The sequence below is a fragment of the Ostrinia furnacalis genome, unplaced genomic scaffold, assembly GCF_004193835.3.
Source record: "Ostrinia furnacalis isolate ACB-3 unplaced genomic scaffold, ASM419383v2 OfSCF5109, whole genome shotgun sequence".
Taxonomy (NCBI): domain Eukaryota; kingdom Metazoa; phylum Arthropoda; class Insecta; order Lepidoptera; family Crambidae; genus Ostrinia; species Ostrinia furnacalis.
Window position 1 is genome coordinate 146,342 of NW_021135348.1, and position 23,383 is coordinate 169,724.

At 37.1% G+C, this 23,383-nt stretch overlaps 1 protein-coding gene across 1 annotated transcript in view; it reads left to right on the forward strand.

The window, feature by feature from the left end:
* Positions 1-23,383, forward strand: part of LOC114360647 (probable serine/threonine-protein kinase samkC) — a 137,580-nt gene that overhangs the window by 95,721 nt on the left and 18,476 nt on the right. The window lies entirely within an intron of this gene.

A 23,383-nucleotide genomic window follows, 5' to 3' on the forward strand; every position in this document is an offset into this window, starting at 1 on the left:
ACAAAGTAAAATCCATTTACTTTATGGGCAAAACCATCATCTTGACAGGCTAATGATAGTAAATTGTTGAACTGTGGTATCTCCCGACCTTTACCATGAAAAAGTTAAAGGTTTTCAAGCCCCTTTGATAACTTATTCTAGTATTGTTTTAGCAATAGAAAGTATTTTCTCCTTGAAGCTATTCGTGCATGCTATAGATCGTGGAATGGAGCAATGGCCGAAATTTTTCCAACCGTGAAAAATGCGCGGCTTATTCTAGCATCGTGCGATAACACTAGAAATAAGTATATTTCTAGCACAGGCATTTATTTCGAAACATACCTGCATTCATAGAGTTATTTTTATTTTATTTATAAAGGATAGAGAAGCTATCGTAAGCAAAATTCTTGCTCCATTTTGGAAAAATTAAAAGTAAAGCTCGCTGTAGCGTAACATTAGTTCCGTCTTCTTACCAAAGTATTAAAATAAGCAGCGCTAGATCGGTTAAGCTTCAGCCAAACCAACGCGTGCAGATCGCGTCGGCGGTGGCGATCACTGCGGCGCAATGACAAGACTGACTCTATAAATGCTTAGAGGACTTGATGACCGCGTGTGCTAGGTGCGACTGGCAATCCGCGCTCCTACATCGCCGCTTTTCTTCTATACGATCAGCATTTTTTTCATATTTACATTACACAGGGCGTTTTTATTGCTGAATTTCATTGAAGTGACAACTGAGGCTAATACTGGCTTCCGGTATAAAACCGAGAAAAATTGGTATACGGAAGAAAACTGCCACAGTCGAGAGGTCAATTATGTACATAGTCAATGTTAGTATATTGTGTCTCTTTATTTTAGTTAGACAGTTATAAGTTACTTGTTCAGAGAATTCTGTAATGCTTCAACCACACCAACGCGTGCAGATCGCCATCGCTGCGCGGCGCGATCATAGACCAATGACAGGTCGCGCGGACTGTCATGGGTCGCGCGACCTGTCATTGGCCTATGATCGCGCCGGCGATAGCAATCTGCACGCGTTGGTGTGGTTGAAGCTTAAGTTAGTGAAGCCAATAGAATCCCCAGATGCTATCGACTCGTGTGCGATAAAGGTCGCACGAGTGCCGAATAGGTCAAGTTTAGTGCGGTTATCGGAGGCCATTCACCTCGGCTACTGATTGCCTATGTCTATTTACCTGGTTACCTATATTCATTTTGTTATGTAAATAATAAATGTTTAATACATAATAACAAACTATGTAAAAGTACATGTATTCGTACAATTTTAAAAATTGAAGGCCAGATAACGAATTATTTGCCTCGTGTAGAGTTAATTTTCTTATAGTATTAGCATAGTTAGAGTAATATTACTTTTCTCGTTACTAGTAGAATCTGAATATGCGACTGTATCAAAGTATCTGAATAACAAGCAATTGAACTATATCGTTTAGGCCCGATTCGACCAAACTTTTCTCCGAGAATAACTCCTGGTATAACTGGCACATTGACAGTTTCAGTATGGGAAATATGTCAAAACTGACGATTTATTCTGAGATTAATGTTAACAAACAAAATGAAAAACAAGTGACGTCATGTATACCTTTTACATACTTATTTTTATCTTTACCTTATTTACTTTATCCTTAACAGCCTCACATAATTATAAATTATGTCTGTATATTTGTCATAATATGCTGGCATATGCCACAAATCACTTTTAACCGGTTACGTCTTAGCTCAGAATTTAAAGTATATGAAACATTTTAATGGCGTATAATTATCTACATTACGATACATTAATTCGACTGTTCAAATGCAACAACTTTTCTCAAGAGAAGGAAATCCAAATCTTCCAAAAAAAATTTAACCTTTTCATAGGTCATTGGTATGAGGACATCAATATTTTTGAGATTTTGGATATTTAGCTTTTCAAAATTGTAAATAATTTTATACCTACCATATGTGACAGAATATTAATATTGCTGGTTGAATATTGGAAATTTGGAATATCCATAATCCAGTGCCATAAATACATAAATATGTATATCAAAAGTGGTATAGATCCTGTCATTACCACTGACGTCATAAGGGTCTTCATTAACATATTTATGCTCCAATTAATGGAAAATTACTAAGGCTTACTCCCAGATTAAAGTACATCGAGTGCAACAAGTCAGACTAAACATATTCGTTCCAAAATCGCCTTTATTTCAAACCACACTGCGTAGCTGGTCGTGGCTCATCTGTAGGCAAGGATCACGCCTTTAAGATTCCGTGTACCATTTAAGAAGTACATAATATAAAGATATTTTTGTATGAATTACAATTACTATGTTTCTAACAATGCACCTAGTAGCTGTCAGTCAATAGTAGGTACTTATTCATAGGAAATTCTAAGATGTGTCTTCCGGCATCTATGAACTATGAACTCAAAATTGTATTTCCTTCTTGAGTAAGGGCTGATTTTTCAATCGTCAGATATTTTTAAACTGAAGAATAAACTTGTCATTTTGACATATTTTCCATACTGAAGCTGTCAATAGTATGCTAAACTTTCTCCGGTTAAAAATTATCTGACGATTGAAATATCAACCCTAAGAGGAGTATTATTTATCTTATATTCCGAAATTTCAGCTTTATTTGTTTTCTGCGACATACAAAATAGTAGTATCATATAAAAAAATACTTAATTCCTACGGACCCACCACACAGTCCACTCCATTCTTGCCAGGAATCGAACCGGTTGCACGCGCGCACGTTGACGCGCGCGATGACGCAAACGCAAGTAGAGCGGGACCGAGGGGCCGGTGGCTTGCGCCGGTCCACGCTTCGAAGGGTTTGGTCAATGATTAGTGAATTAATAAAGGATGACTTGGAAGGTTCTGGGTTTGGTGCCCCGCTTTAAATTGAAGGTGGGAAGTTGTGGCATAATTTATTAGAATGGAATATTTTATCACCACTAATCAATTGACACAGTTTAGGTAGGTATTTTTTACGCTGTCGAAATGATGTTTAATCTACACACTAATATTATACTGGACAACAGACTCATTCTTTATGCAATAGAACACTCAACCACTTGCATTAAATCCCCTATAAACTTCAACTCGCTGAAAACTTTACCAAAAACTGCAACTGTAAAGTTTTCCAATTATTTGCCAAATCTTCCCAGATAAGGGAAACTCGGCTCTCGGCTAGTTACCCTACACTGAAAGTAAAACGAAGGCGACAGTTAAACCAGAATTACCCCATTTCTGGGTAAATTATGCCGTATCGTCCATCTGATAGGGATGTAGACAGTTTTATCGTATTAGTTTCACGATTACGGCGACACTTTGATACTCTATTACATTTGATTTTCTATTTTTTCATCAACTCTTATATTTTTAAATACTTTACATATCGCAATATTTGAACAGTTTTGTCAATATAGTGATCAGGTAAACGCAAAAAGAGGTAGGTATTTCATTTTGAAAACCAGGTTGGTTCAAGAATGCAAAGTAGAGCGTAGATTATGAAATATTGACAGTGAAGTTATAATTTGTGTGGCCCACCTGATAATCGATGTGATATGATCAATTCGAATGAAAAGGTTGGAAACAACTATCTAATTATAATATTATACCACGGTTATGTATTTAAGCATAAGTAAGACGATTATATCGATATATTTATCGACACGGGCACATCTCTAACGCAGGCCGGCTGTTTAACAGGCGGCTAAAGTGAGAAATGTCATTATTTATAGCTGTCTCGGAAACACATTACGCTGGCAGCCGAAATATTGTTATTGTACGGAACCCTAATATTAGAACTCCAACGTTTTATTGTTACGAATAAATAAGGTGTTTTCGAAGAGGTTTTATTTTTCGAAAGAGTTATAAGTGCCAAAATAGTGGTCAAAATTTCAATTGATTTCAATGCAACGGATACACTAGGAGACGGATGTTGCGGAACATGTCGCTGACCAACTTAGTGGTGTTCCCGGGGACTGTTTTTGCCCGTAGAGCAACACGAAATATGTCCTGGGTCATGAAGAATATTGCGCAAATCGGGGCAGATTCGGAACGTTACTGCATGCAACACGTAGAATCTGAGTTGCGCAGGACCGATACGACCTGCTAGCTTACAAGAAGAGAGCGTATCTTCACCTTAAAGGCCGGCAACGCACCTGTAACGCCCCTGGGTCTGCGGGTGTCTATGGGCGACGGTAATCACTTACCATCAGGTGTTCCGTCTGCTCGTTTGCCTCCTGTCAGCGTCAAACAGTTCGTACCCAACACATTTTATTAGAATTGGGTTGAATAAAGTTGTGTTATCAACTTCTTGGCCACTCTAGATGTCACGAACTATTTGAAACTGACTGTACCTTTGGCATGGAATATAAGAGCATACAAATTACGTCTTAAAATAAACCTAAAGTTCCAAAAAGTCATCCTACTGATAATGAAACAATTTTAGAAAGGATAATATTGATCCACACGCTGGAGTTGGACTAAATTTAGGTCAGTTGTTTATTTTGGTCCCTTTTAACTGAGGTGGAAACCAAATGAATACGTAGGTACTTCTTCGAAAAGTACTTACCTACACAAAGCTCGCAGAAACGGCAAGTGGTACTTTAGCGAGACCTGTAGGTCTTACTTGACTTTAGTAATGCCCGTTTTCACCATCAATCCCTAATTTTTAAGTGACCCCTATGGTAACACTTAACAGGAATTTGGTTTTCATAGGGGTCACTTTGGTTTCAGAATCACTAAAATCAAGTGGCAGTGGGCGGGGCACATAGCTCGTAGAGCTGATGGCCCCATAGGTAGGAAAGTTCTTGAGTGACGACCACGAGCCGGAAGACGTAGCGTGGGAAGGCCTCCCACTAGGTGAACCGACGATCTGGTGAAGGTCGCGTCGAAGTTAATAAGTTTTTTAATAATGGGTCAAGTTTGGTCAAAGTTTTCAGAAGATTCTGAAAATGTTTACCGAAAACTCGTTACAGGGCATTTTCTAGGGTCATGACGTTGTGGTTATTTCCACATGCAATGTCACACAACACTTCACAATTCATTTAACAATACTTCTTTCATCGTCGAGAATAGAAACATCCATTAAGTCTTAAATCCACTCATTCCTCGCTCTTAGTAAGGCCACGTTCTTACTCAGCGAATCATCCTCGCCGCTAGTGAGGCCGCGTCCTTATAAATCTAGGACATCCAGGTTCAGCTGAAGCCCATTAAGCCAGTCTTTACTTGGAGATGGCCCTGAATGTTTTATAGGAGTCGTTAGTTCGGTGCACGGTAGTGCAGGGCCAAGTTGGCGATTGCATTTGGGATAAGATTAGGTCGTCGGAACTGCCTGGGTTATTAATTTCCTCGTTACAGTGAGGAGGAACACGTGAGATATGGTCTCATCATTCTGAAGAGAATGTGAACTTTAATATTAAAAGGGACCTCTGCCTCTGGTGAACGCCACATTTAAAACTCATTTATTTATGCAAGTAAGCTTTAAAAAGCACTTTTACACGTCCCAGTATTAACCCTACCACTGCTTCAGGACAATAAATGGGCCAGTGCTTTAACTTTGCTTGCATTTGAAAATTGTTACAAAATGTAAAAAATAGACAAAAATTACCAAAATAATTCAAATCAAATCAAAATCCATTTATTTGCTTGATAAGCGGTACAGCAGATGTCAATATAAAAATAGTTCGCCCAAATCACCACAACTGGCATGCAAATAGCTTACAACTACTTAATTTACTCAATTTAATAGATACATGCAACATAAACAGGAAACATGTGGGGACATACTACTGAAACATAAAAGCATCAAAGTATTCCTTAATGGTGTAAAAACCCTTCCCAATCAGCCATGATTTTAATTCCATATTGTAATGCATTTCACGTCGTCAACAAAGATACTAATAAAAACTTATAATAATTTCCTAGTAGATAAGTTCTTAAGAAGACTACAGCAGTTCAAGACCCCAGTTGGCAGGTGGCGTTATTCGCCTCGAGACTTTAAACTCAAATGTGCTGCATATGAATTTAAAATCTCTAGGTGCGTAATGCCGGTCTTACAAATGTCTAGAAATACAAGATTATATCGAAGCAAGAAGCTCGGGCGAAAAACAGCAACATTGAAATCAACATCAGTTTTAGCATCAGTTGGTGTTATCCGCCTCTTAGATTAGATTAATTTTATTTTAATTGAATTGCAGATTGTGTGAATTTTAATGTCTACCTAATTTTCCTATACAATGTGTTTTGTTTTTGGAATAAATAAAATTGAAATTGAAAATATTGAAAATCTTGTCTTCAGACTCATCTGCTGCAAAAGGCAGATGTATATGAAGATGCTAGGTGCGTAATGCCGTTACAAGAAATGTATAGAAGCGCAAAAGAAGAAGAATGAAACTCGGAAGAAGAACTGAAACACATTATTGTTCTATGTACGAATAGATCTAAATTTAATTTGCTTCAGTGTTTATTTTATTTATTTTATTTTTTATTTATTTATTTTAGTGTGTGTACAATTAAAATCCGTAACATAAGCTCTGTTAGGGCGTCTGATAGGGCGTCTGAATTTTATGAATTTTTATTTTATGTTGCATCATTTATCAAAAGAATTGAATGTTTTTTTAAAATAATCTTCATGTAGAATATAATTAGGTTTCAGGTACATATCTGCCCTGTAAGTGCCTATTCACTTTTGCCTTGAAAAAGCCCGGATTATAGTGTTCAGGAAAGACAGCAGCAGGCAGCGAATTCCAGTCCCTAGCTGTTCGCATTATAAAAGAGTTATCGAAACACTTGCGAGCTGGTGGAATGTATACCTATTGTTGCTGTGCAGATGTAGGAAATTAGGTATTATGTATCGATTCAATCAATCCTGCACCATTGAATTTTAAATGCAGCCTATTCAGTGCCACATGTGACCCGCCTGGGAACGGAACACCTGCCCGTAATAACCTCGGAAACGTACCGCATAATTATTATTAGAGATTGAAATGAAAATGACACATTTCACAGTGTTTTTATTTTTATTGCATTATTTCTTGTATATTGCTATGTTTTAACATTGTATATTTTTGTAGTTCTAGCCTTAGTTGTACCACCTTATCTTTAACTGTACAATAAAAATAATCGTTTTTTTTAGTATGGAGTTTGACAGGTTTTAGACGTTTGTTATTGTTGAAGTAAGAAGGTGCAACCCAGGCGAAGTATATTTTTGTATTTTATTTATGTGTTAGTATATTTTTGTACTATGAGCGTTGGTTGTACCACCTTATCTTTAACTGTAACTATAACGATAATCCTTATTTTTGTAGCGTTTGACTGACATTTGACGTTTGTTGTAGTTAATGTAACCCAGCAACCCAGCCTTAGTAAGTAGGTAAATGTATTATTGTCTTATATTATTTACTACTTAAGCAAACTTTACATTACTTAGTTGCAATGCCCTAGCAGGGTAATGTTACGGATCTATGAACTTTTGGACCAACATGGAGAGTTATAAGATTAGATAGATAGATAGATAAATCATTTATTTGCATACACTTAACACACATGAAGATTACATTTGATATTAATACTTGCAAAATGTTAAAGTTCAATTTTAATTAGAATCAGTAAAAACTCATTTGAATTTAACCAATTTAACAAAGCTAATAATACGAACATCCGAAAATTGTTGAAAATGACAGTCCAAATGACAAATTACTGGGTCTAATTAAACAGGAATTTAATTGTGACACTCCGACCTAAGTTTCCGCCTACATTACGATTCTGCACTTTAAGCTCCCGGGACAGAAGCTTTATTGCGATGAAATGCATTCGCTGAAGAGTTAGTGCTGGAAACGTAGTGATGGGACACACTGGTAAATATTTTACCTACTGTGATTTTTTACCACTAATATTATAAAGAGGAAAGATTTGTTTGTTTGTTTGTAAGGAATAGGCTCCTTAACTACTGGACTGATTTAAAAAGATATTTCAGCATTAGAATTAATTCTTATTCTGGTGAACATAGGTGATAGTCGCGTCTCGTTTATTTATTTATTTATTCAATTGTTAGGAATAATGAAAATATTGTAACTTGGAAATGTATTTTTTTTAATGACCTATCTTTATCGTTCTGTGAATATCTATTTCCTTGTTGTGTATTATCTTATGTTAATGTAATTTTTTCTAATACCTATCTCTAGAAAATGTTTAGTAATTAAGTTTTACTTAAGAGTCACTTAAATTTCAACTGATTTACTAACTGTAGAAGAATAAGAATGAAGTAATCCCAACTAATATTATCAAAAAAACCAAGTCTCGCAACTCAGTTGTTCTACGGTAAAAAGTTGTGAGATCCATGTAATACCAAGTCCAGGCCAGGAAATCTTTAACGTTTTACATAAATTATTGACTTGGCCATCGCACTAAATAATTTAATTTACACGTGTTTTCATGCGATGGCCAAGTCAATATATTTATGTAAAACGTTAAAGATTTCCTGGCCTGGACTTGGTATTACATGGATCTCACAACTTTTTACCGTAGAACAACTGAGTTGCGAGACTTGGTTTTTTTGAGTCTGTCTGTCTGTCTGTCTGTCTGTCTGTCTGTCTGTCTGTTACGCTTTCCCGCTTAAACCTCGCAACCGATTTTGATGAAATTTGGCATAGAGATAGTTTGAGTCCCGGGAAAGAACATAGGATAGTTTTTATCCCGGTTTTTGAAACAGGGACGCGCGCGATAAAGTTTTTCTGTGACAGACAAAATTCCACGCGGGCGAAGCCGCGGGCGGAAAGCTAGTTAACTAATAAGATCTTTAATAAACAACATCTACAGATGTTATTAAAAAAAACTTTGTAATTTCCTCTGTCTTGAGTATTTAGATGTTTTGTTCACATCGAACCGTTTCTTTATTTATTTGCAATGCCGAACCAGAATATTTTTAAATATTAAAGCCAAGCCAAAACAAGCCCGAAATATCAATTTAAAATCAATGATAACAATCGTTTCCACTTTGGAAGGACAAACAACACCAAAAATTTGCATACTGATAAGAATTTAGATTTAAAGCCTCAGAGCTGGCAAGCCTCTGACAAGATGTTGTTTTGTTTTCATTTAGTATCAACACACTATTACAACTATTTACTGCTATAAGCTTTGAGGTATACCTGTGAATTGGTAATAGAAAAGTCTGCACAAAAGGGTAGTTGACACACCAATAAATAACACGATATCGTATGAAAAAACCGAATTATGACGTCACCAGTTTGCAAACTCAATTGACTGACAAAACTAAATTATTCTTCAGGGACGGATTGTTAGGTGTGTAGTTAAAGAAGCTGAGTCTTGGAATTACTGGTTATTGGTATCAATTATCCAATTGCTGAACTAAATGTCTGTCTAGTGGGCGTAGCACATAATTCCATGGCATAGTTTGAATGGCAGATACTTGTAGGAAAGCGAACTCCTGATTTACTTTATAGAGCAAATTTATTATCGCAGGCTTCTTTGCTGACATAATTCAGCCATGATGATAGTTAATTAGTTAAGATGTTAACAAGCCTAATAGAAATAGAGTCAATCCAGGTAGGCATGCCAATTTATTGTTATTTTTGAGACCGTTTTAAGTAGTTTCATTACTGTTAAAAATTGTACCTACTTAAAAGAAAAATGAGACGGTGACCACCAGGTTTGTTTAAGGCTTGGTATTTCTTCTAAAGTAGGTATTTCGCGCTGTCAAAATCTGCGCGCGCAATTCTTCGCCGAAAACAGCGCGTCAAAGAGCTCCCGCCACAATTTCCAGCTACACAGTATAGAAATACGCAGTTGGTTAGGTTAGGTTGACTTCCTTCCCTTCAAGCGTCACACTCACAACACTTTCTAATAGAAATCATATCCAAGTGATACAAATTAAAACACCTTTCAGACTTTTTGGGAATATATTCTAGAATCGAATAAATATAAAATATAACTGCAGAAGTAAACACTGTTCAAAGTGGCCGTGGCGTCGCCCGACCTTCTGGAAGTTCTGCGCGGGCTTAAAGAATTTCAAGATTACGTCACCCGACCTATCGGTAGGCCCTTGGGAGCTTGAGCGATTGGAATTTTTTTTTATGATAAGTTACTCTTAGTAGCGATTATTTAGAGCTTGGATAATAAATTTAATTATAGTTGTTGCAATTCACGAAGCTTTGCATGTGGTTAATAACATTAATCAGTATAGGTACGCATCAATTTTGTTCAGTCTCTTTGTTTATTAATAAATAAAAATAACGCAGTACGCCTACAGCGTTCGGAACGGATATAATGACGTCATCGTCCCCGCGCCGGGCGGTCAGTGAACTTATTTAGTAAATTGGCCATAACTTCGTCAATTTTTGTCGTAGAACAAAAATTTTTGGACTGTGTATTAAGGATTTCTTAGCCCTATAAATCTGCATTCACAGCTAAAAATCGAAATGATCCTCATTGAACATTCGGGGATTTCGATAACTGCAGATGTCATCAAAACAAAATTGCTCGACATGGAAGTTGCAAGTGACTTTGAAGGCAGTACTAGTGGAACAGCATTTGCAGCGAAAAACAAAAATTTCGCTGGCAACACTAAGCCGGAAAAATAAGGAGGTCCGTCATGTGTCAACAAAAAGACAGTGACAGATAATAATTCTTCAACAAAGAAAATCACTTGTTACAAATGCAAACAAGAGGGGCATTATCGAAATCAGTGTCCGTTGTTGAAGAAAAAGGAAACCAATGCATTCAGTGTGGTATTTCTGAATGGTACATACGATAAAACTGAATGGTACGTTGACTCTGGTGCCAGCGCACATATGACAGCCAACAAGAATTGGATAAACAACGCGAATTTTTCTCCAAGATTATCAGAAATAACTGTTGCAAATGATACGAAAGTGCCAGTTGTGTGCTCTGGAGACGTACAGATAACTACCAGTTATGATTACGATGTGACAATCAAAGATGTGCTATGTGTGCCAAGTTTAACTACAAATTTGCTATCAGTAAGTGCATTGATTAACAATGGGAACAAAGTTAACTTCAATGAAAGACATTGTTACATCAGAAACAAGAAAAATGTACTGGTTGCAACTGCAGAATTGACTAATGGAGTCTACAAGCTTATGACAAAGGAAGCAGATTGTGGATTAGCGGCATCAGCAGTAGCAGACGCAGAGTTATGGCACAGGCGACTAGCTCATATCAACGGTAGTGACATGAACAAAATGAAGAACGGCTTAGTCAATGGTTTTTCTTATCCAACCATTAGTGACATGACAAAGGAGAAGTGTGTAACGGGTCATTCCATGACAAATGTTACCGAGGGTGAAAAACTAAATATGTTCTTTTCGCATTAAATCTGATGAATTTTGAAAGTACACATTCCAAATTATAATGTGCAACAAAAAAAATCTGAAGGAAACATGTAGTTTTTAAGTTATTAGTCTTCAAAGTCTATACTGAAGTCAACTGTCTGAATGATCATTTTCTCTCTAATTACTGGTAGGTAATACGATTTTAAAAAAACTATCAATCTGTGAACCGTTTTGCCACTATATGATTTGAGGGTATTTATCATAGTATTGGTAGATAGCGTCATCAGTCCCAAAAAAATGGATAATCATCAAGTTTTAAGTGTGTTTTCTTGTTACTTCGGCGATGTAACACCCGAAACAGAAAAACAGGTATTTGTTTTATTATTGTACCTTACACATGGATTAGGGTAACATTATTTGGTAAAAGTAAGGTCATGGTAGTAATGATTTCAAATAGTAACTAATATCTGAGCATGATACTAATTAAGTATGTTTCTTTCTTGATTAAAAACTGTAACACCCGAAACGTTTCGGGTATTACATTTTTATTTATATGTCGATAATGTGTGTATATTGCTTGGAGAAGCATCCGCCGTACAGCCCCGACCTAAGCCCTAATGATTTCTATACTTTCCCTAAAATAAAGAATAAATTGCGTGGTCAGAGATTTTCATCACCTGAAGAAGCTGTGGAAGCCTACAAAACGGCCATTTTGGAGACCCAAACTTCCGAATGCAATGGTTGCTTCAATGATTGTTTTCGTGTATGGAAAAATGTGTCAAATTTCGCGGAGAATACTTTAAAAAGCAATAAATACATTTTTAAATAGTAATGTTGTTTCACTTCCTTGATTCCCGAAATTTTCAGTGCCGCCCTCGTATAGTACCCCACAGAATGGTGCCCCATAGTAGGATACCCCGTTGACGTAAGGGTTTTCCAGGGGTGGGAATAGTCCCGCACCCCATAACCTATATAATTGGTTAACCATAGCCTATGGTTTCAATTAAACATTAGGCCTACCTAGATTACGTTACATAATATTAAAAGAAAAGATTTTCGGAGCACGTAGCATAAAAACGGGTGAGCCAAAAGCATATCTCTGTCACGAGGTCCGTTATTAACGAAGCGGTTGGGAGGGATAAGATAACGATAGGGTGACCATGGGTTGCAGGATTTAGAGACAATGTAGTACGACGCGTCTGCAAATAAATAAAAATGTGATGTACTATCGGCAACAGTGTTAACTACCTATTGCCGGTCATGTCGTCTCGTTCTATCGCAAAGAATCACCATTTGATGAAAGCGAGAGAAAAAACGGAAATGGATTGTTAACACTGTGGCTGTGTGTACTTTTGGTTATTTTAATAGTGCTTTAGCCATGAAGTCAGGAGTGTGACTTAGAATAAGTCCACCAAATTAGGATCAAAGAGAGAGAGAGAGAGTTCGTATTCCTTCTATCACTTAGCCCACTTTTCCATTCTCAGATTACAAATTTGCCATAACATAGGCGTCTGATAAATTTAAACTTATCACGCTTCAAGCCTCAACTCAAACCAGATTGGCTTACCGAACCCCTCATCATTCTTAACATTAACATTAGACTGAATCTCACTTAGATACCTGCCTTGTCTAGCATAAAAAAACACATAATTTGCCCTACAGTCTGTCAGACTAGATTAACTAATAGATCCCCTAACCCTAGACGCTAGATCATTAATTAAACCTGTAGCACAAAAAGTTTACCGAGGGAATAGTTTTTCAAATTAATTAATGGCATTTAATGAGCAGCTTCTAGTACGAACGATTTTTCACTTTTATAGCAGTAGTGAACTCCTAAACTGTTAGAGTCACTCCTTATCTACTTAGCGATGAAATATTAGGTCATTAAGGGTTTATTTCACCTGAAGATTAAATAACTGAAGAATAAGTTTGGCACATTGATAGTTTCAGTATGGGAAATTTGTCAAAATTACAAGTTTATTCTTCAGTTAAAACTTATCCAAAAATCAGCCCTAAGTCGAGATATGAAAATAAGTGATTAAAACTGATTAATGAAATCCAAAGAATCTTGTGTTGGGGAACTAAAACCCTCTAACAAATAAACAAAACCCTAAAAGAAGATGTAAACAACGGTCAACAAAACAGTTTGTTCGTCCCTGCAACAACGCTGTTGTTTGTTAACTTTGTTTGTATTTGGGTTGTTCGCTGAATATTTACGGGTCGAAATTGAGCCTGAATAGATTGTTTTGTTGTTTAAAACTAATTTATTTGCCCCGGAACTTGAATGCCAAATTGTATGACAACATTTTAATGGCAATTATAGACTTTTCAATCATTTTTTGGGAATATTTACTCCAATCAAATGTGATTTAGTCGTATTTTAAGTAGGTACTATAATTTACTTTTTTAGGGTTCCGTACCTCATAAGGAAAAAACGGAACCCTTATAGGATCACTTTGTTGTCCGTCCGTCCGTCTGGCAAGACCCTTTATCTCAAGAACGCGTGAACGTATCAAGCTGAAATTCACATGAAATACTCAGGTCTATTGTCCCTTTAAGCTGTGAAAATATCAAACTTCTAAGCCAAGCCAATCAAAAGATACAGCCGATTATGTCGACATTTTCAACAAATTTTCGACACTTGCAAAGGAATCAAAACCTACAGGATACTTCCCGTAAACTCAGAATCTTGAAATTTGGCATAAAGCATTGTCATATAATGCAAATATAGGAAAAATTGCGAAAATTAGAAATTTCTTCACCCAAGCGAAACCTCTCGACAGGACACACAACCGCCTCATACAACTCGACTTTCCAAAGTGTTGCCAACTACTCGAAAAATGCATTCTTAAATTTCGAAATTTTCAACTTTTTACAAAATGGCCGCCCACGCTGCCGCCATCTTGATTTTCTGACATTTCGGATTTTTCCCATAATCTGGGTCGTATATCTGACCAAATGTCATTTTTATTTTTTTTCTGCCATGACTCCTTCTGTCTGTCACTAACTTTAAAGACACCCATGTCGCAAAAAAAACTTTTCCCCATAACTTTCAGTGTTGCCAGACTTTTTTGATAAAAATGGTGAAATGTCATTCGGGTCCCCAAACGTCACCAGACTGCATACCAAGTTTTTGGAATTTCTGGAAATTTCCATTTTCTACTATCCGGGGCCGTGGTGGAAAATTTTCTTCCAAAATGGTAGTTTTTTCCGATCCATGGCAACACTCGAATAACAGACCAACAATCGCCCGGAACATTGTACCCTACTCCGGTGTCGCCATCTGCCGGAAAATTGCTACCAAAGTTTGGGAATTTTTTGATCGCAACAAAATGGCCGACGGCTCAGCCGCCATCTTGTTTTTTGATAATCTGTGCATGTGGCCTTGAAGCAGACTATATCAGTCACAAACACCCAAAAGAAAATTTCAAAAACAATTGCGCACCTCGGAGTGACACCTCTCCAAAAACACCCCCGAAATCGCGTTTTCAATCCAAGATGGCGGCGCGGCCATTTTGTTTTTCTAATTTTTTCTCAATTTTTTTAGCACACCTTGGCAACCCCAACCAACCACCAAAAAAGAAAAAATTCAGGATGAAAAACAAAAAAGTTAATGTCTCAAAAAATGCCGCCATTTTGTTTTTTGTTTCAAAAAATATAATAAAGCTGGCAGTCGAAAAATCTAGTTTAAAACAAACACCAAAAATTTTACCCCTCTCCCCTCTAAATACCCCAAAAATACCCCTGATCAGTGAGTCAGTGAGTCAGTGAGTAGGAATCGAGCTTTATATAGTATAGATAGATAGATAAAGGAAAAATTGCGAAAATGATAAATTTGAAGTTACATAAAATTTAAAATATTATTTTTGCTTACATGACAAAATATTTTTTTAATAATTATAAACTTACTACCTACCCTTTTTCACATGAACGCGTAGAGATATTAAAGTTGAAATTCATATCAAACACTTCTTAAATCTAATTGCCTCTAAACTGTGAGAAATTCTAAATCAACGCAAAAATTCAAAACGCTGAGGTAGGTACCTACCTATAATGCAAATTTAGGAAAAATAAATAAATAAAAAATAATCATACCGCATATTTTGAAATTCGCCACTACTCGCAACGGAATCAAGTAAGTAATTTGATTTAATACGTCATAAATTGTAAACCGCTACGTTTGTACGGCGGAACCCTCGGTGTGCGAGCCCGACTCGCACTTGGCCGGTTTTTTTCCCATCAAAAACAATACTTGTCAAAAAAACCAAGTCTCGCAACTCAGTTGTTCTACGGTAAAAAGTTGTGAGATCCATGTAATACCAAGTCCAGGCCAGGAAATCTTTAACGTTTTACATAAATATATTGACTTGGCCATCGCATGAAAACACGTGTAAATTAAATTATTTAGTGCGATGGCCAAGTCAATAATTTATGTAAAACGTTAAAGATTTCCTGGCCTGGACTTGGTATTACATGGATCTCACAACTTTTTACCGTAGAACAACTGAGTTGCGAGACTTGGTTTTTTTGACAAGTATTGTTTTTGATGGGTTAAGTTTTAAGTGACAAAGTAAACATACGAAGTGATTTAACCGGTTTATTGATAGGTTGATTTTTAGGATAAAAAGAAACCCTTTTACTGAAGCAACAACAAGAGTTCGATGCTATTTTACGTGGAAATCTATCTAGAACTATAATAGTCTCGTTTTATCTTACCTCAAACCAGGCCTCCGTCACTCGCCTATGCCGGCTGAGATAATTACCTACAGCGCGCGACAACTTCAAGTTGCAAATCAGCCAGGGCCGCCACGCGCCTGTGAGCACACGCGTATTTCTATACACGCTCGGTCGATCATCGTCGCAATCAAGGTTTATTGTTCCAACAGCACTGTTATTCTTTTTTATTGGAAAATCGTAATATTTAGGAATAATAATTAACTGTAGTGATTTAAATAATTTAAAAAAACTACACTTTTTAAATAATTTTGAAATACTTATGACAAAAAACTGTAGTAAAAAAATTATTTTAGCTAATAAAAAAATTAACTTTACTTCACCGTGTCTATTTTCCGACACTACACCTTTTAAAACTGTTTGTTCAATTTCGAATTATCGCAACACTGAAGTTTATTAGTAGGTACTTTAGAGATGGTACGATTATACAAACACCACTAGGTTAAAGTTTACCAATCGTAAATACAATAAATGCTTCTTAAAATTAAGTTTTTATTTATTTTACTTTGCTTATACAACCCTGACGCTTGAGCTGTGAGGTAGATTAATTCTGAACACAAAAAAAAATTGTGCTCTTGTGAACGTAGTAGTAAGGTGCGATTTCGAATGCACCATGTGCGTTGGATATTTTGCATTATTATTATTACAGTTACAATTCCGGCATCTGATCCTACACAAAGGAGTGCAATTTCTGTTGCTACTATTATGTATTCTGTGCTCAAACGATATCCTGGTCACCCCAATCAAGGAGAAAATAAAGACAATAGCAGGACGTGCCCGACTGGCACAGAACCGGATTAGCTGGCACTAATAAACCCTGATTATTAATTACTTGGCTTGTGGTGATCACCATGGTGTCCACGGAAGACCAGGGTCGTGGCTTATATGAGACAACCAACGGACAACAGTTGGACTATATTTGGGTCGGCTCCCAATTTGTATGAGGAAGAAGCTGATACCAAATCGGTGTAAGGACTTATCAATCTGGAAACGGATCGTAACCGTATCAACTCCAGGCGGTCAGTATTCTTTGAAACTCCGTACTGCAAAGCACACATAATCCGCACCGACGTAAACGCCTCGCCTACGCGCCTCGCGGTTGACACCGCGCGGTAGGCGATACGGTGATCCCTTTCCGAGTTGATAAGTAATGTGCACATTTCATCATCATCATCATAGGTACATGTTCATACTGATTAACAGACCGACCAAATTATCGGCCAATACCATACATGCGTGATCGAATCAGAAATGAGGAGATCCGTAGGAGAACCAGAGTGACTGACATAGCCCGCAGAATCGCTAAAATCAAGTGGCAGTGGGCGGGGCACATAGCTCGAAGAGCTGACGGCCGCTGGGGCAGGAAAGTTCTTGAGTGGCGACCACGAGCTGGAAGACGTAGCGTGGGCAGGCCTCCCACTAGGTGGACCGACGATCTGGTGAAGGTCGCGGGAAGTACCTGGATGCAAGCGGCGCAGGACCGGTCTTTGTGGAAATCCTTGGGGGAGGCCTTTGTCCAGCAGTGGACGTCTTTCGGCTGAAACGAACGAACGAACGAACCATACATGTTCATATTGATTAACCTATCAAAGTATCGGCTGATAAAAAGTCTATAATCTGCGGGGTGCCTGAGTTGCTACGATACCATGCTGAGTGGAAACCATTTCAGTATCATTGTAGCATGTACCATAATACATACATGTGGGAGAGCTGGTTCTTGGTTTTCATGAAACTCGGATAAATTGATGAACTTGATGTATGTATTTCTCGTTATACGACTTACAGTTTACACGCCTTTTACTACAATCTTATAACAACTCTACCGTCTTCCGTCTTACGTCTTTCACAACTCACAACATCCAACTGACTCCTCTTTTAAACCACTTTTCTCACTCTCCATCCTCATTCCTCATTCATCTTTTCCGTTACCTCAATAGACCAATCATTCCTCATCATTCAGCGTTCAAATCATACTATCTTTCATCCGTCATCCTACTATTCCGTTACACACAAAACTCGTTAATCCTACATACATTCAAATCAAATCAATAAAATCAAAAAATAATTATTCAGTTTAGACCACAAGTGGCACTTATGAACGTCAAAACATGTCTCCTTATCTTTTGGGCCCTACCAGCGCTTTGAGACAAACATATGAGTGCTGAGAAGAAACGCCGGAACAAACTCAGTCACCACTAATTGCCAGGAATTATCTAACGGTAAGAATAACCAAATTCGAGTACTTATTAGTATAATGTAAAATTTATTAGTAAAATGTAGTATGATACAGAACAATATATTGAATTTCATTAAACTGGTGGTAGAAGTACCTGTAGGTTTTGATGCTATTATTATTTCAATCTTGCGAATAACACCGGTTTATGAGAGTATTTGAGAGGGAAGATCCTCTTGGAACTTGTCTGACATCCCTGTTGAGGGCTACAGGATATTTCACATGAAAGGAAGCACCTCACCCAATTATATTTTGGGAGCATTGTTGTGTATTCTACTTAGTTAAGTATTTTCAGATGCTAATGGACTTATATCTAGAATATAGAAGACTAGCTTTCCGCCCGCGGCTTCGCCCGTGTGGAATTTTGTCTGTCACAAAAACTTTATCGCGCGCGTCCCTGTTTCAAAAACCGGGATAAAACTATCCTTTCCCAGGACTCAAACTATCCCTATTTCAAATTTCATCAAATCGGTTCAGTGGTTTAGGCATGATTGCAAGACAGACAGTTACTTTCGCATTTATAATATTAAGTATAGATTACACATTTTTTCAGGTCAAGTCAGTCTCAACCTGATTGTTTGGGTAGAAATCTGATTTCGTACATTAAAGTGCACAATCAAGTTACCTTGAACAATAAATTTTAACGATATAGTCTTTACAGCAATCACAATAGAAACTAAAGCCACGTTGATTCAACGATGTGTAGAATTAACGATGTCTTTGATAAAACAATAGTAACTAAGTTTCTTGCGCTGCTTCTTCTCAGCACTGGCCCATTTATTGTCCCGAAGCAGTGGTAGGGTTAATACTGGGACGTGTAAAAGTGTTTATAAAAACCTATTTTTTTATGTGGTCACTCATATACACAAAAAATAAACTTCTGCAATAATTACAGAGCCTTTGTTTATATTCGCAAGACTAAACAATAGCAAAATTAGTCTTTTTGAACCAGAAACTTCGTTACGGCACACAAACGGTGTAATAAAAATGGTTTTGATCAAAAACAGGCGCTAACGAACCAACTCGATCGCCTGATTACAACGGGGTGACGTCAGCGTGACGTCACGACGCGACGAGCGGGGACGGGTCTGTCTGACGCACGAGTAGAGGGGATGTGGTGATGGGCGCAGCGGGAGCGGGGAGAGATCCTTGAAGAGTAGACACAAAATTATTGACAGAGAAAACAAAATTGTAAAAAAATTACTACCTACTACTTACTACATGTTGGATTTGTCAATTTCTATCGACCATTTTGTAATACCATATTTCTGATTTATTTATTTATCTCATTATTAGCCCAAAATTAAAAACTTTGAACTATTCTATCAGATATTAAAAGCAAAGTAAAAGTGCTTTTTTAAAGCCTACTTACAGAAATAAAGAAAAAAAAAGAAAAAAAAAACGAAACGTGTATGATTCCAAAAACAAATGCTCGTGCGCACCACCTTCACATTTTGAGATTGATAGGTCTTAATCCCTGACTGTTAACTAAGATGTTGGCTGGTAACTGATACCGGCTAGGCTTCTTACAATGTAAAGGCTAGAGAAAGAAGCAAAATAACATCAAAAATTACTTTACTGAGAGCAAAGAAAAATACAAAATGTGACCCATTTACTTTTTTAAGACACACAAATTCACAAAACACACAAACGACACTTTTGGAAACTTTTTCCGTTAGTGAATTGCTACCAAGATTTGATTGATTAGAATTTAGAAAAGAAATTAGATTATTTTATTTAACTTCATCAAATTGAAAAAAAAATCGTATCTACCTGCGCGGAAGAAAATCCCGCTTCGCTCATGGCGCTGCCCACACAATACAGTCCTAGGGCGGGCAGTGGCCGCACTCGTCGCCGCCCGCCCAGCCACACGCAACCTTCACTTTTGTTTAAAACAACTGGCCGCCGCGACCGGCCGCCGTCGAAAAAGTTACGATGTTGACACTTCGGCCGACATTCGGGAACTGTGTTTAAAGAATTTAGAGAAACTCTTTTGAGGTGTGATGTTTTTAAAAATATTTATTTTGGAGGGAAAGTGACTGGCGGGTTTTTAAATTTGGAGCGAACTTTTGGAACGAAAAGTTTTTTTTTTAATGGCTGGAGTGTATGTAGCCAGTGTCAGGTTATGTATTTTCAAAGTTGTGTAAAAATAAATTCTTAAAAGAAAAGTGAAATTTTAAGTGTGTAAAGTTACAGTAAAAGTTTTTCTATTCAGAACTAATTTTTTCATGTTAAACAGTTTTTAACAACTTAAAAACTGTTTAACATGAAAAAATAAATCTTTGCAAGAAAATAATTTAAATCTGTGCTCAAGACGCTGTAAAAACGTTTGAAGTGTAGTTTTTATGTTGGAGCATAAAAAGTGTTTCTTTTTAAACAGTTTTCTTGAAACATTTTGTTTTACAAAGTAAGTACATAGACTAACTTTGTAAGCGAATAATATTAAAAGTTTTACTTTGTAAATAGCCTAAATAGGCAACGCAATAAAGTAGGTTATTGTTTTCGTTTAAAAAGTTTTTTCCATTCATGAAATCAAGATATTTTCCTCTGGGAGTAGTCTAAATGGAAAACCCTTATTGGGTCCCAGTCATAGTAAAATAATAATTCAGTAAGTGTATTATCAATTTATTAAGCCTTAAAAACTAAAGTTAAATTGTTTGTCATCCAAATAATAACGTCAATATTGTCAAAAATGGATCACATTATCTAGTTTTTCTGTGCAAAGCATCTATTTTTTTCCCTAAAGCTTTACTAGGGTTAAAATAATTAAGAAAAAATACTTTTATGACTTTTGTGGCAAAGCCATTATACCCAGAACATGTCAACACTTATTTTAATGATGTTGTTTGCTCTCTGAAAATTACTATGTGGGTACTAGATATACCTGCCAGCGTAGTGGTTTGCTACCTTTTACTACCGTACCTACGTAGTACGTAGTAACTTACTCATGACTGTTTTCGCGACATTAAAAAATGAACCTACCCAATTCACAAATGTATACTGTGGCAAAATTTAATGCGGGCTTTGTGAGACAAATCGTTAAAGGAAAACTTTGGAATTAGTTCATCACATTAGCGGTTATATTAATTGAGTTGTAATTTGTTGGACTGAGTTAACTGCGGCCGAGAATGGATTTACAATGGATGCCTGTGAAAAGGTGAGCCAGTTTCCTGTGGTTTTATTTTGTTTGTAATTACTTTAAGTTTGAGCTAACATTGTGTTTTGTCTGTTTAAATTGAGACGTCCTTTGGTTGGAATTAAACGAAATTATTTTTTTTTTTTTTTTAAAAAGATTATTAGTAATTTGTTATTACTCGTAGAAAGAGATTGTACGAGTAATACGCATTTTTAGAATGATGTTTAACGCTAAGGCAAAATCAGACGGCTGTAACGCTTCATAATATCTGACAACAACATAAATACCTACTTTTATTCAAAATGAAAAGAAAAAATACTTTTTTTTATACAGAACAAGGCAGGCATTTGAACGCAATTGCACCTGATGTTAAGTGAGATGCAGTCTATTATGGTCTGCCCATATTCACTCTCGCCTTGACGTTAATCAACATTCATTGATCGATAAATAAGATGGCCTATTGGCCATCTTATTTCTGATCTATAATATCTGCTGGTTTTGATTTAGGCTCAAAATAGAGACCTAGCCAGTTAACCAGCGTTATTATAAACCAGTTTAATTAAACTTCAGTTAATGGGTTCACCGATCCAGCCAATGCCAGTCAATATTAAATCTCAGGTAGCAATCTACTGAACAATGTGAACGACGCGGGTGGCTGCGCGTCGTGATTATTATGTATCACTTGTAGGCTATATTAGGGTTCCGTAGCCAAAATGGCAAAAACGGAACCCTTATAGTTTCGTCATGTCCGTCTGTCCGTCTGTCCGTCTGTCCGTCTGTCCGTCTGTCCGTCTGTCCGTCTGTCACAGCCGATTTACTCGGAAACTATAAGTACTACAGTGATGAAATTTGATGGGAATATGTGTTGTATGAACCGCTACAAAATTATGACACTAAATAGTAAAAAAAAGAATTGGGGGTGGGGCCCCCCATACATGTAACTGAGGGATGAAAATTTTTTTTCGATGTACATACCCGTGTGGGGTATCAATGGAAAGGTCTTTTAAAATGATATAAAGTTTTCTAAAAAACATTTTTCTTAAAGTGAACGGTTTTTGAGATATCAGCTCTCAAAGTCGTAAAAAGTATGTCCCCCCCCCTCTATTTTTATAACTACGGGGTATAAAATTCTAAAAAAAATAGAGGTGATGCATGCTAATTAACTCTTTCAACGATTTTTGGTTTGATCAAAGTATCTCTTATAGTTTTTGAGATAGGTTGATTAAATTGACATAATAAGTTTATTATATTTGCTGCTACGGAACCCTTTGTGCGCGAGCCCGACTCGCACTTGGCCGGTTTTTGGAAATTTAATTCAGTATTTATTTACACTAGCTTTTGCCCGCGCCAACGCTTATGGTGAATTTTAGTCTGACCCAGACAGACTTTCTGGCGTATTTCTTTATTTTCCTTCCTCTCGTAACACCAGTGTGTCGCCCACTAGAGTGGCCCGCCGTAGGCTGGACTTTGGTCCAACACCGCGGTGGGCAACCCTCTAGTTGGGTTCGCCACTGATCGGGCGCCTTATGCGCTTGATACGGCCCGATCGCGAACGGCGGTCTGCGACCGACGATATCCAAACGGCTAGAGTACCTTCTGTACTCGCTCGGTGAACCTGGAAAAGCTCTTAAAGCACCAGCGCGCGTCCCATAAAAAAAAACAGTAAGTACTATTAGTGTCTATGGGAGTTCCTTGACTCTACAGAAAATTTACTGAGTGAAAAATGACTGTAGAAGTATATTCTTGATTTCACAATGGGCGTATTACAATAGTGGCTCGGTAGCGGGCTTACCTACTCTATGCGAAGTGGGGAACGACTGGCGACTGACTCAATGAAGTACAATATTGCAAACTCAACAAAATACAAAGGGACACTTTCAAAAAAAACTATATGGTCTCAAACTCTGTAAACCACATCATAATCGGTTTTATTTATTTTTAGCGTGATAAAGTAACAGACAGACAAGGTTACTTTCAC